Here is a 15,242-nt window from a genome sequence, read left to right as displayed (position 1 = left end):
GAGTCTTAAATAGTTGATGTTAAAATAAGGAAATGATGTATGCGTAGCCAACCAGATCTTGCCACGTACATCGCTGCGTGGACAAGCCAATTAGGGTTCGTAAAATATTATCTTAACAAGTTAAACACTTAAACATTTCTTGGTCTTTAATATTCTTATGATGTACGGACATTACACACAGAACATAAAACGTAAATTTTAAAATTTTATAAGATACATGAATATATATATATATATATAATATAAAATATTTTTTAGATAAATTGTTATGATATTTTAATATTTTATTTTAATTATATCAAGTATTTAAAATATTTTTTGTTTTAATAAATAATAATATATATTATATTTAAATTTATTTCAAAAATATATGTTAAGAATAAGATTAGACATGCTAACATGTGATAGTATTTAGGTGTGTCCAAATATGTCTAGAGAAGAATTTTTTATTTTTCATTAAGACACGGTTAGATACAGTAGGCACGCGTGTTAGTCTGTTGGACAAATATCGATGAATGTCGTGTCCAAAATGTATCCGACATGAGAACACGACAACTCAATAGAGTGTCTGTGCTTCATAACAATATTCTGAAGCTTAAACCGTTCTATTGATTTGATGATTTATAGATTCTATCGTTCAATTAAAATAATTAAAATTAATAAAAAAATATGTCTAATATATATGAATAACAAGTAAAAGATAATAACATTTATGAATTTAATAAAACTTTGATTCACAAGTTTTTTTTAAAACATAATTATTTTTATATTCATTAGTATATATTTATTTTAGATTAAGTATATACATTATAATTTTGGATCCGACTATTATAAAAGTCGAAACCAAAATTATTAAAAACCTTATCAATGATTTATAGGCTAAAGTCCAGATCCTCTATCCAACCCTACGAAAGTTGGTCACATTGACATAAGTTTATCCTCGACTTATTTTGATAAATAATTAATTTCTACAATCTCTTTTATTGATCTAAAAAAGAGATCTCAATAACCTTCCTAACAAAAGAGGGTAACCATCCACCGTCAAAGGTGGAACTACTTCATAGGTGGTTACTAGTCTACCACCTACAACTATAAATACACTAACACTCTCAAGTATTCTTCGAACTCTAACTTATACAAAAAATTGCCTAAAACTTTGCTAACTTAAGTATCAGAGTCCCATGCAGGTACCACCCCCAACCTCTCCGGAAAGCTTGAACGGCTTCATCACTTCACTGAAAGAGACGTCGGAACATCTCTCTAAAGGATTTTGGACCACACATTCAAACCCAAATCCCACCAATTTCAGGTAACCATCAAAATATTGATGCCGTTGTTGGAGACTTGGAAGTCAGCACCCAACCATAGTGGATAACCATTCTAAAGACGGACAAAATACATCAAAATTAAAACCAAATCAACAAAATGACGATCGAGCAATTGTCATACCCCATGTCCTAGGAGAACGGAGGGTCCTAATGAAAACAGAAATGCAAAGAAATTTAGGAGGACGAAATTGAGTTAGAACGACAACGTGAATTTGAACACGCCCTACATTAAGAAGTTTGACGACATAGAGACTTGGAGGAAAAGTTGGAAAAACTGGAATCTAATCTTAAAGGGTGAAGATCTCGAGCAGATCGAGAAGCTACACCTTTGGGAAGTGAAGATCCATTCCTAGAAGAAATCATGAGAGCTAAAGTCCCTAAAAATTTTAAAAGCCCGAACATGGACTTTTATAATGGGATAACTGACCCTTGTCATTACCTGAGTAATTTTATAATCCATATGTGTTTGGCTGACGCCTCTAATGTGACTCAGTACAAAGCCTTCCCAACTACTTTAACCAAGCTGGCCATGAAGTGGTTTGATAATCTCCCTTCAAGGTCAGTCATCATCTTCGACGACTTAGCGAGAAGCTTTCTCACAAGATTTTCGATCTAGAAAGACAAGGTTAAATATGTCCTAAGCCTCTTGGGAGTCAAGCAAGAGGTCGACAAATCACTTAGGGCTTACGTAGAAAGGTTCAACAAGGCGTGCTTAAAAATTCAAAACTTATCTACTGAAGCAGCGATCATGAGGCTTGTTAATGGCCTCAAGGAAGGTCCCTTCTCACAATCCATTTCAAAGAGGCACCCGACCTGTATGAGGTTCAAGAACGAGCTGAGAAATATATCAATATGGAGGAAATTATACTGTTGAGGAAACCTACCTCAGGACAAAGTAATCAGTACCAATCTCGGGAAACGAAAATGAGCTCAAGGAAAAAGAAGAATACAACTCGGACAAGCCTATGAGATATCATTCTTATATTCCACTACGAGTCTCCCTCGTTGATGTTTACAGAGAAATTTGTCACACTGAAATAATACCACCTCCTAGGCACATTCAAAGCAAGAAAGGGGGAATCGATCTGAATATTGTGAGTATCACAAAATTTATGGTCATTCAACCAACGACTGCTACGACTTGAAAATGTGATTGAAAAATTGGCCAGAGAAGGTCGGTTGGATAAATACCTTGATGGAAAATAAGATGAAACCAACAAGAGAAAAAAGGATGAAGAAGGTAGAGAAAGATGAGAGCAACCACAAAGAACCCTTGAGAGACACATCTACATGATCACTGATGGCTTTGCAATGGGAAGGATAACAAAATCCTCTTTCAAAAGACATCTGAAGGAAATCTACTAGGTCGGAGAATGTGAAGAAGTGTTCAATTTGCCTACAATAACCTTCACAAAAGAAGATGTCCGAGGTGTTATTCTTGGACGTGTGATCCAGTAGTGATAACCATGATTTTGACTAATGCAAACATTCATAGAACCCTGGTAGATTAGGAAAGTTCAGTTGATATCCTATTTAAGCCAGTCTTTAATAAGCAAGGTCTGGAAAGAAAGGACCCGAAGGCATATCCGGAGACCCTTTTTGGATTAAGAGACTCCCTTATCCGACCATTAGGGTTCATAACCCTTTACACTACCTTTGGTAAGGGAATAAAGGAAGAACCCTGAGCATAGACTACATCGTAGTAGATGTCGTATCAGCCCTACAATGTCCTAATAGGTCGGTCAACCTTAAATCGATTTGCGTAATTGTGTCAATTTTCCATCTTTACATGAAATTTTCTACCCTAGAGAGAGCAACAACTATAAAAGGAGATAAGAAACTAGCTAGAAGATGCTACAGTGAAAGTTTGAAATTACGTGGTTGAACAAAGGAAAACGAGGTCAATTCAATAGAACTCAAAAGTGTCCGAGTTCGTGAAGAAGTGAGACATCAATTGAAGGAAAAATCGAAGAGGTGCAAATAGAAGAAGAGGTCAAAAAAATCACAAATGCAGGAGCCTATTTAGATAAAAAATTGAAACAAGATCTCATCAAACTCAGATATTAGAAGAGAATTTCGACCTCTTTGCCTAGAAAGCTTCTAACATACCGAGCATTCATCTTGATCTCATGAGCTACAAATTAGTTGGATACCTAAGTTCACAACCTATATAGCAGAAATGACAAAAGCTTAGTCCTAAAAGAGCATAAGTCGTGGAGGAGCAACTTCAAGCACTGTTAAAAATAATTAAAAATTTTATTTTATATTTTAATATCAATAAAATATCAAAAGATCATTACAATTTATCTAAAAAATACTTTATATTTTATATATATGCGTGTCCCAGTGTCATATAAAATTTTAAAATTCGCGTATCGGTGTGTCCTGTATCGTGTCGTGTCCCGTGTTTGTGCATCATAGAGCGTCGCCCATGTCTTTTTCTTCCTGATTATATATATATATATATGAGCGAGCGATGGAAGTGTCGGAAAATTGAGAGATAAAAGGAGAGTGAAAAAAAAAAGAAAAGAAAGAGAAAAAAAGAGTTTTAGAAAAAAGAAGAAAGGAAAAGAAATTATCATCAGTACTAAAAATTTAAGGTAGATAAAATTTTTTTATTTACATAATTTGTTGACTATTGTATATATTATTATAATTATTCATATATCATTACTACTTTATTTTTTTCACATTTAATTATTTTATGTGTTACCTTTTTTATGTGAAATTTGATTAAAGTTATTATTATTGTTATTATTAATTTATTATCTGTTCTTTATTTTATTAGCTCAGGGTGGATTACCAACATTCTAATTGCTCATCATCATCATCATCATCATCATCATCATCATCATCATCATCATCATCTCTACTCTACTTCGTCGGTTCAATGTGGATTACCGCTATTTCGATTTACTTATTATTTATTTATCTTTCTATTTCTTAGTCTTTATTTTTATTTATTAAAATTTTATATTTAAATACATAATAATTATTTATTAATATTATTATATTATTTTTCTATTTTATTGCTTTTAGTATTATATTTATTCATTTAATTATTCACTACAAGAAACAGTGTAATTATCCAAACCAAAAATCGATGGTTAAGTTTTCTGTCAATATTTTTGTCGTCGATAAAATGAAAAAGAGATTATTAGAAATAAAATATTAAAATCGACGATGATGTCGTCTATTATTTTGGTAACTTTCTAACTTTTTAACATTATCGTCACATTACTGATAAAAGAGTGGATGAAAAATTTTTTTCTTTAAAATCGACGAGCTAGTTGTCTATTTTAATAATTAAAATATCGACAACTTTTGCCGTCAATAAATTTAGACGATAGAAATCTCTTTTTTAAATTGGTTGAACGGTATAGATTTATTACATAAAATAGATGGCTGAAACGTTAATTTTTATTTTAACTAAAATCGGCAAAAGAGCCGTCGATTTTTATCAACAAAAAATTACTCCCGCGTTTGGCTTCCCGGGTCCCTCATTTCACTCATTTCCCTAAAATTTAACCCCAAACTTTCATAGAATTAGAGTTCAGACTTCAAAGTAAGGCTTCTTCTTCTCCTCCAACACTTGAGAATAGAGACCAGAGATGAAATCACGGTCACGTAGAGAGGCAGAGAGTAGAGCTTCTTCTTCTCCGATGCCTGAGAAAACCTGCCGGCCTCCACCTGAAAGCAGATCTTCTTCTTATTCTTCTTCTCCTCTACCTGAGACCAGAGCGCTTTTTCTTCTTCTTCTTCTTCTTCTTCTTCTTCTTCTTCTTCTTCTTCTTCTTCTTCTTCTCATCCTTCTCCTCCTCCTCCTCCTCCTCCTTCGCCAAGCCCATTGCCGCGCCATCCTTTTCATGTGAGTTCCTCTCTCTCTCTCTCTCTCTCTCTCTCTCTCTCTCTCTCTCTCTCTCTCTCTCTCTCTCTCTCTCTCTCTCTCTCTCTCTCTCTCTCTCTCTCTCTCTCTCATTGTGATTTGTGAATCTGCATGTAAGTTCTTCTTCTTCCACAGACTCGTCGCTGCAATGTCTTTGCCGGTCACCGTTACTATGAGCCCGATGCCAGAGTATGTCACTGTCGCAGCTTCTTGTAAGTTCCTCTCTGCCTCTCTGTAATTATTATATTTAATTTTGCAATTTTTGTATCTACTATTTTTATCATAAAATTCTGAATTTACGTTTGTTAAACCTAATTAGCATAATCAATTCATCACATTACTTCAGTTTAACTAGTTTGTCACAGTTTTACAACGTAATTAGATAAAACAAAATTTTTTTAAAAAAAAAAGAAAGAAAAACCACTTGCTTGCTTAGTATTAGGAAAAGGTAGAGTACTAACTTAAAATTCAGTTACAGATTTCAAGTGAGTAAGAAAAGTATTGTGTATTATTTAATTAATCTAAATATTGCTCATAATATTAATTGCTCTGTTTATTTTGATTTACTTATTGAATTTTCATCTTTTCTGCTAGTCATTGTGGTTTGGTAAGATTCCTATTTGGTTATTGCTGTAATTTATCTCTCCAGATCATCGAAGTATACCGGCAACTATGTGATGCATCAAATACTGTCCACCTACTATTACCTAAGGAAGCCTTCTTTGGCTCCTTGGTAAACTCATATTTTGTTGTAGTTAGGCTCCATCTGGCTTTCGGTTCCTAGCTTATCCTGCGTTGGTATGTAAGACCCCATATTATTGTATGTTGTAAGATATTGGATGCTTAGTTTATTATCTTTTTTCTTTCATGGATATTTGTTATATATTTAAGTTAGCTTGAAGTTCAATGAAAAATATCATGTTGTTAATTAGTAAATGACTGCTTATGCAAAACTAAATTATATTTTAAAATTTAAATCTCTTTTGATGCTGACTTACCAAACTGAATTGCACTGCAATGTTGATGAAATAGTTAACAAACAATTATCAAACAGAGGAGAAAATAGTAAAGTAAGAGGTTCTTTTAGTTGATCAATTTGCATGATACTAGTTATATATAAGGATAATGGTATTTGATACTATCATGCCTATAAGACCCAAAACCTTTGAAAAGTCTTTTTATGATCAAGTCTCAAATCATATAGTTATTTATAGTCTTAATTTCAGAAGTTATTTTATTAAAGAAAATTAAAACAAGTTTTGATTTATTGAATTTGAAATAAATTGAGATTGTTATCCAATTACCCAATTTTACAATTATTGGATTATTTTCTATACTCAAATTATAAAGTTGATAGTTGTGAAATAATAAGGATTTTATATGATTTGGACTAAAAAATTAATATTTTAAAATAGTAATACTGTTGTTTTGGAAAAATAATGGATTTAATTATATTATTTTCAATTATTGGATTTGAATATTTTATTGAAAACAATTTGTGAAGTTGATGAACGAATAATATTTTATACATTATTATTGTTGAATTAGAATTTATTTCTAATTACTATATTATCCCTATTTTAAAGTAAAATTACTAAAGTGTCACTGACCCTGAGTTTCAAAAATAAAACCCTAATCCTAATGACCCAGCAGCCACCACCCAACCCTCTTTAGCAATACAAACAGCAACCGAACCCATGCCCTGTCTCCCCTTTCACCCACGGTTTCCCTTCTTCCATGAACAAAGAAACATAAGCAAAGAGAGAAAGGGAGACTGAGCTGCTGCGGAAGAAGGAAGGAGGAGAGGAAGACTCGCACCGACGTGCTGGACTTACCGCCGCCACCGCGTCGCGCCGTCGCGGTAGTCCACGTGTCCTTGTCATCGCTAGGGGAAAGCCAGCGCCGCCAGTGACACGCCACCGGGCCTCCTAGTCGATCTGCCTATCGCCGTTGGAGGCGCGAGCCATGGACGCTTCTGAGGGAGCAACGCGACTGAAGAGAGGAGGATGAAGGAGATTCGTGCGCCGTCGGAGTCACTTCGTTGCCGCCATGAGTCGTGACCAGAGGGGAGCGAGAGACCAAGAGAGGGGCGTGGAGTCGGCGTCGCGCAGGGAGGCACTCGCCGCTGCCGTCGCACGCCGTCGTGTGCCGTCGCTGCGGTCTGAGCAGTCACCATCCCTTCCGTTCTGCTGCTCTGGTCTGCCGCCGCCACTGTTGGAGATCCGCCCGATCTGGTCTGAGGGAAAGGAAGAGGTTCAGACCGCCGCTGCTACTCGCGTTGTGAGCTGCTGCACCAACCATCGCCGCAGGTGTTGCTGCTGGAGAAGGGAGCTGCGCCTCTGTGTTTCTGACCGCCAGGGATGGTTCTGTGACTTTCGGGATCACCTCCGGAGCTTCGGGCTGAGCTTCTGCCACTTGGGACCTTGCTACTGCGTCGCCAGAGTTCTGACCACCGAAAAACCTCGCTGCCACTATGGTTGTAGTCCACTGTATGGCCGCTGAAACCACCACCCGTAAGGGTTTTGTTTGAGGTTTCTGCCTTTTTGGATTTCGAGAGGGTTTTAAAGTTGCGCGGTTTTTATAGTTGATCCACCGGAGTTTCTGGACACCGCCGGAGCTGTTGCCGGGCCGCTTCGAAATCGCAGCTGCCTCATTGTATTATTTCGGTAAGAAATTATGTTTCGAATAATCTCGCATTAGTATTCTATTGTGTTTGGTTAATGAATGAGTCTTGGTAACGTGGGATCGAGTCCTGATTATTATATGTTGCGATTAATGTTGCTATGGTTATTGTGAAAATAGTTGGGAGCTGAGGTTTTGGTTGCCGTCAGTTCGGGTTGAGGCGAAAAGGACTCTGTGAGACATTTGGGTTATGGATTTGTGTTTTAAGGTAGGGGTGCTTTCCGAAAACTATAGTTTATTATTGGAATTATTATATATGGATACTGATGTGAGGCAATGTGTATTTGGTGATTGTATCGGCCTTATGTATTAATTTGATTGTCTCGAAAGCTTATGAATGTTTGTTGGCTGATTTTGTTGTGCGGATTTGTGAAATGGAATGTTTGGAGTTGATTCTTTAAATATTTGAAAATTGATTTTAATCTATTGGGGATTGATTTGAGCTGAGTTGACTCTCTTGATAATGTGAAAGATAGAATACTCTTAAAATTTAGCCTAGTTTACTTTAATTGATTTGGTTTTGATAAATGATTTATTGCTGAACCGATTCTTTAAAGCTTTGGAAATGAGTTAAATCGGTTGATAGTTTCCTTAAGATATGCCATTGAGGTGACTGTTGGATTTAACTTGTTTTTGAATTGATTTCTGGTTTTGAGTTATTAAAAAGGAATGAGGAACGGTTTAGTTGGGACCCGAACCGGGTGACAAAAGTCCAAGTTTTAGGGGAGGTGCTGCCGAAATTTCTATAAAATCCGAGTCTTTATTGAATGTTGTCTGGAAAAATGATGAGTTAAAAGACTTCTACTATTTTATTTGAATTATCAAGAAAAGAATGATTCATGCTTTTGAAATAAATCATTAAAGAGAAATTGTAATTTAGTTTTGCTTCTTAAGAAAGGCATTGTACCTCTTTCAGGAGGAAGTTATTTAGATGAGACTTATGTTTTAAAGATGTTTTAAATGTGACAAGGGCAATGCCTTTGAATTTGACTTGAGGGTTTTAATTAGAGGAGTTTCAATGACTTTGAAAGAACCTGAATGTCTATTGACAAGTTTCATTTTGAAATGTTTTGAGAAATGTTTTAAGTACTCTTTGAATTTTGAATTCTTGCAAGACCAAAACAATTTTGAACAGTTGAAACGTTCTAGAATTTATCATGGGGGTTGAAGTTGGTTTTACCTAAGTAAAGAAAATGGCTTTGAAAGAAGTAAATGATTACGTGACTCGGTTTGGCTTAGATCCCATTTTATTACTCGAATCGAAAAGCCAAGGTTTTAATGATTTTAAATGAATTTGACGAAATGAGTTATGTTATTCTCCCTTAAAGACTTGGGCCTCTGCCGGGAAACTTTTGGTTATAAAATCCCATTGTTGGATGGGTGATTTTGAATACTTTGAAATAAATCCTTAACTTGCCATGGTTTTGGAAGTTTTGGAAAGAGAATACCGAGAGTGGCTTTGTTTTAAAAAAGGGAACTCACTTTGAGTAAATTTGGCTTATGAGCCTGAGATGATTTGAGAAATGAGATCTTTAAAGCCAAGACTGAGCAGAGTTGAAATTTGATTTCAAAGTGAAATGGCTTGAGAAAAGTGATTTATGGCTTAAAAGCTGGTTTTATGAATTTGATGATGTTGAATGGTGGAAGTGCTGTTTTGTTATGGGCCAGAATGGCTGTGGATGATTATAAATATTGGCTGGTTCTGGATTGAACCGTGAGCCAGAATGGCTGTGTATGATATTGATTTATGGCTGATTGCCGAATGAGTTATGGGTTGTATGGCTGACTATAAATTATGAATTTAAGCCGGATGGCTGAGATGGATGTTGATCCATGGCTGGGACTGAATGAATATATGCTTGAGATACCTGGATAGTAGCAAGGGTTGTGGTTCGTCCCACTTGCTCCAGGTCAGAGACTGTGATGCCTGGGTAGTAGCGGTAGTAGTGGTGATTCCACTCGCTCCAAGTTGAGCTTTTAAACACTCGCTTGGGTAGTAGCCACAGTAGTGGTTATTCCACTGGCTATGGGTTGAGCGGGTAGTAGCAATGGGGTTGTAGCTCAAACCTACTTGCTCCGTAATGGGTGTTTATGTCCATGGTTAGCTACCAGGATATGTCGAGTTGGCTATATAACCGACAAATGATATCATCAGCCACTAAGATAGGCATGCATCATATGCATCTATGTGACATTATTTGGGTGTGCATATTGTACGTGGTTTGCCTTTGTGATTAACTGCTAATTGTTCTACTTGCTATAACTGTTTGTTTGTGCTTGAACTTCCTATCTGTGTTTGCATCTGGGACTTTGTTGGATTGTGGTGATTGGTTGATGGTTGGATTGATTGGGCCTAGGGCCGTGGTTGAAATAAGATGGACCGATGGTTGGTTTCGATTTTGTGTTTTCTGGTTTGGAAAGTGATGAGCGGATAATTTATACGCTTTTTGGCATTGTTTTTAGTATGTTTCTAGTATGTTTTAGTTAGTTTTTAGTATATTTTTATTGGTTTTTAGTTAAAATTCACTTTTCTGGACTTTACTATGAGTTTGTGTGTTTTTCTGTGATTTCAGGTATTTTCTGGCTGAAATTGAGGGACCTGAGCAAAAATCTGATTCAGAGGCTGAAAAGGACCGCAGATGCTGTTGGATTCTGACCTTCCTGCACTCAAAGTGGATTTTCTAGAGCTACAGAAGCCCAATTGGCGCGCTCTCAACGGCGTTGGAAAGTAGACTTCCTGGGCTTTCCAGCAATATATAATAGTCCATACTTTGCCCGAGATTTGACAGCCCAAACCGGCGTTTCAAATCAGCTCAAGAATGCCCAGCGTTAAACGCCGGAACTGGCACAAGAATGGGAGTTAAACGCCCAAACTGGCACAAAAGCTGGCGTTTAACTCCAAGAAAAGTCTCTACACATGAAAGCTTCAATGCTCAGCCCAAGCACACACCAAGTGGGCCCGGAAGTGGATTTTTATGTCATTCACTCATTTCTGTAAACCCTAGGCTACTAATTCTCTACAAATAGGACCTTTTACTATTGTATTATCATCTTGGTAGCTATCTTTAGTCTTATGCTATCTTAGATCATGGAGGCTGGCCTCACGGCCATGCCTAGACCTTGTTCTTATGCATTTTCAACGGTGGAGTTTCTACACACCATAGATTAAGGTGTGGAGCTCTGCTGTACCTCGAGTATTAATGCAATTACTATTGTTCTTCTATTCAATTCAGCTTATTCTTGTTCTAAGATATTCATTTGCACCCAAGAACATGATGAATGTGATGATTATGTGACGCTCATCATCATTCTCACTTATGAACGAGTGTCTGACAACCACTTCTGTTCTACAAGCAAACAAGGCTTGAATGTTTATCTCTTGGATCCCTTGATCGGAATCTTTGTGGTATAAGCTAGAATTGATGGCGGCATTCAAGAGAATCCGGAAGGTCTAAACCTTGTCTGTGGTATTCTGAGTAGGATTCAATGATTGAATGACTGTGACGAGCTTCAAACTCCTGAAGGCTGGGCGTTAGTGACAGACGCAAAAGAATCACTGGATTCTATTCCAACCTGATTGAGAACCGACAGATGATTAGCCGTGCCGTGACAGGGTGCATAGAACATTTTCACTGAGAGGATGGGAGGTAGTCACTGACAACAGTGAAACCCTACATACAAGAAGGATTGGATGAAGACAGTAGGAAAGCAGAGAGACGGAAGGGACAAAGCATCTCCATACGCTTATCTGAAATTCTTACCAATGAATTACATAAGTATCTCTATCTTTATCTTTATGTTTTATTAATCATCCATAACCATTTGAGTCTGCCTGACTGAGATTTACAAGGTGACCATAGCTTGCTTCATACCAACAATCTCCGTGGGATCGACCCTTACTCGCGTAAGGTTTATTACTTGGACGACCCAGTGTACTTGCTGGTTAGTTGTGCGAAGTTGTGATAAAGAGTTGAGATTACAATTGTGCGTACCATGTTGATGTCGCCATTGATGATCACAATTTCGTGCACCAGAAAGATATGAAAGGCTATTCTGGTTCAGTATAGATAAATCTTTTTGAAAGGCTTTTTGAGTTTTTGAGAATTGAACGGTTCCTCTTTTAGAAAATATTTCCGACTTTACTTTCAACGTCCGGGGCAAGTGTTCGAATCTATTATGACATAAGATATAGGCGCTCAACGGACCTTTTTGAATCCTCTAAAACTCCTTCTGGACTTTGAATTTCAATTCAATAATTTTTTTGTGCAACCTTAATCACTGGTGTGGTTATCTTCACGTATCCTATTACAGTAATTCCCAAAAATTCCTTACTAAGAACCCTTTCGAGGATGATGTTCTCACCCCCCTACATTTTTCCCCTTTCAGGATATGGATGCAGATGTCGCGAAGAGTTTATTTAGTTATTGTTGTGATGCTCTGTATTGCTTTAGATTATTATTTATTGTACCCTCGCCCTTATCTTGATATATTCTGTAAGAGGATTAGGAATTGTATTGGTTAAGGCTTGTAATACTATTTATATATTTGGATGTAATCTTTACGAGTTTATGTAAGTTGTATAGTATCTATGGATGTACGTGATCGAATGAAGTATTTTGGAAGCGATTTTTGCGGTAAAAAGTTTTAAACAGGCTCATATTTTAGTATTAAATAGTATAAGTGTCGTCGTAATGTCCAAGCTATCAGAGTCGCGCAGTCGGAAGCGTGAGCTTTGGTAGTTATGGTGTTACAATGCCTTCCTTTTCTTTCCTTGTAAATAATTTGTTATCTTGTTTCCTTGAAGTTGAAACTTCTCTTTTTGTTTTTGTTTTTTTGTCTTTTTAATATCTGCGGCTACTGTGTGATATAGCATGTACCTAAGGTAACTTAGTAATAGTAGTATACTAGTAGGAGTAGTAGTGATTACTATTAAGATTAGATTAGATTAGATTATATTGGGTGTGTGGTTTCTCTTCCTTAATTTTTTAGTTTTATTTTTGAGAAAGCATATGTCAAGAAAGCATGTGAAAGTTCAAATTTAGTCATGAAGTCCTTACTCTTACAAAATTTTGGTTAGGTGTAGTTCCACCAAATCATTTTTATCCTCATATATGATATTTATTAAAAAGTTGAACCACCTATATGTAATTAAACCGAATACTGTGAATTAAGCAAACTGAAGAGGTAAGCAGCACTTGTGAAATTGTGTGAACTAAAGAACATGTTCTTGTTGCTAATTAAAGCATTATTATTGCAGGGTTTTATGTAGATATACTCAGTGATGAGAGGTTCAGTAGGTGAAGGTGCAGGGTTAGGAGAACTGTATGAAGAAGAAATAGCAAGTGGGTTCCTTCTTGTGATATCTCGGTTGGAAGGGAAAAGCATAATGCCAAAGATTGTATGCAGTGGTGGTCTTATTCATTGCTTATGATCCAGAGACTCAATGGACATCATGGCTTGTGCCCATGTTTGTGGTTGCCAAAATTGCTGTTTTCATCCTTGCCATGCAAATATTGCAAATACTCCAGGGTAATTGTGTCGCCAGGTTCCTTGGCAGGATCTCTTTTCAGCCTCTTAGGGAGAATCCACTGCTTGGCCCTTCTTCTTCAACGTAACACCTCTCACTTCCCTTCATTCTTTTTTTGCTTTTATTCAATCACTTGCTTTACTTGTTTCTATCTCATGAAACCTCCTCCAATTAGTCTCAATTTATATATTTCAAGTCAAGTACTTTCTGTTTTTATTCAAATTTCTAATTTTTGAGACTTGGGGGATTTGAATCGATTCTCAAATTTCAGAGTCCAGACATTGGATGATTATTAATTCCTATTGTCTTGTAGTTGTTTTTCTGATGTCACTACTAGATTGCCCAATTTCATATTTCTGAGATGCAATTTTTTTTATCATAATTGAAATTGAAAGACAACTGGTGTTTATAGAAATAAATAATAAATGAAGCAAAGTAAAGAAAGACAAGTTGTCGCATAAAGGAAGGAAGCCAAATAAGTAAAATAATTATGTCATAAACACAACAATGTGGACTAATATTTTTTAAACTGCAATTTGCATATGCATAATAATTGTATGATCAGGTAATAGTTTCTTTCTTATTTAAATGCCAAACAAAGAAAGGTTTGAGTTTGTCTTAAAAATTAGAAATGTGTATAGCATATGTTTACTTGAGGTGCTTGATAGAGTTGCTAGATAAAGCTATAGAGAAAATCCTATCTATTTGATGAATTTATCAGATAGATCAGCTATATATTTGACTAAAGACACAGAGATGGAGCACATTGAGACTTTGGAGCAATTCATAAAGACAAGTGGTTATTCTGAATTATTTGTAAAAGCATATCTTGTGATTAGTTTATTTGCATCTTATAAGACTTTTTTTATTTTTATAAACATTACTTTGATAGTGTCATAATTAGTGTATGCTTATTAATTTGTTACAATATAAAATTAATGAATGTAGATTCCAATTTGTGGTTCTATATGGCCCTTCTCTTTTGAAAGAGTTATGAGCTTTTCTACTTTCTCAATTTTCTCCTCCTTTTGCAATCACCATCATCTTTAGGTAGATAGTAAGGAGAAAATCTATCTTAATTTTTTCCTTCTTAGTTTTCACATAGCCATTGGGCACACTTATTTATATATGTTAAGATGATTGAATTCTTTGGTTACTAGTGAAGCAAGGAATGGATCCAAATATTAATAGTAGAGGGAAAATATATTGGAGATATTGTATAAAGAGAAACAAGATATGGAAAAAACTATTAATATATGGCTATTAAAATCGATGGCAATGTTGTTGCTTTTTAAATTTAACATAAACAAAAATCGACGGCAACGTTGTCGATTTTTAATGTAAAATAGACAAAAGAAAATAGAAAATATGTCGATAATTTTATAATTAAATCGACAGCTAATTTGTCAATTTTAATAAATCAAATATCGACATAAGGGTCGTCGATCTTAGATAATATTATCGACAACTAATGTGTCACTTTTATTAAATATGTAAAATTCTTAAACCTATATTATCGACACAGTAGCTGTCGATTTTTTGAAAGTTTATCAACAACTCGAAAAAGCCGTCGATTTTATTAGTTTTTTGAAAAATCGACACGTTTTAAAGCGACGGCTAATATCGACAATTTTACCGTTGATTTTTAATATTATCGACGGCTTTTTCGTCGATTTTAACGATGTTTCTTGTAGTGATTATTATCATTGCTATTATTGTATTTCTATTGTTATTACTTTTATTATTATTACCACCACTACCACTGGTTAATTGATTAATTCATTAATTCTCGTGGAAACGATAACCCACTCACCGTAGT

At 35.6% G+C, this 15,242-nt stretch overlaps 1 long non-coding RNA gene across 2 annotated transcripts; it reads left to right on the top strand.

Moving 5' to 3' along the window:
* Positions 1 to 6,812: 6,812 nt before the first annotated feature.
* On the top strand, positions 6,813 to 11,124 carry LOC112800805 (uncharacterized). Of its 2 annotated transcripts, XR_011862086.1 has the most exons (3): positions 6,813 to 7,880; positions 8,017 to 8,104; positions 10,470 to 11,124. It is a non-coding gene; the product is annotated as an uncharacterized lncRNA (long non-coding RNA). The 2 variants fall into 2 exon arrangements; XR_011862085.1 differs by lacking the exon at positions 10,470 to 11,124 and having other exon boundaries at positions 6,826 to 7,880; positions 8,017 to 8,258.
* The last annotated feature ends 4,118 nt before the right edge of the window (positions 11,125 to 15,242 follow it).

The sequence above is a fragment of the Arachis hypogaea genome, chromosome 1 (genome assembly GCF_003086295.3).
Source record: "Arachis hypogaea cultivar Tifrunner chromosome 1, arahy.Tifrunner.gnm2.J5K5, whole genome shotgun sequence".
Lineage (NCBI taxonomy): Eukaryota > Viridiplantae > Streptophyta > Magnoliopsida > Fabales > Fabaceae > Arachis > Arachis hypogaea.
This window is presented reverse-complemented; position numbering and strand designations above follow the sequence as displayed.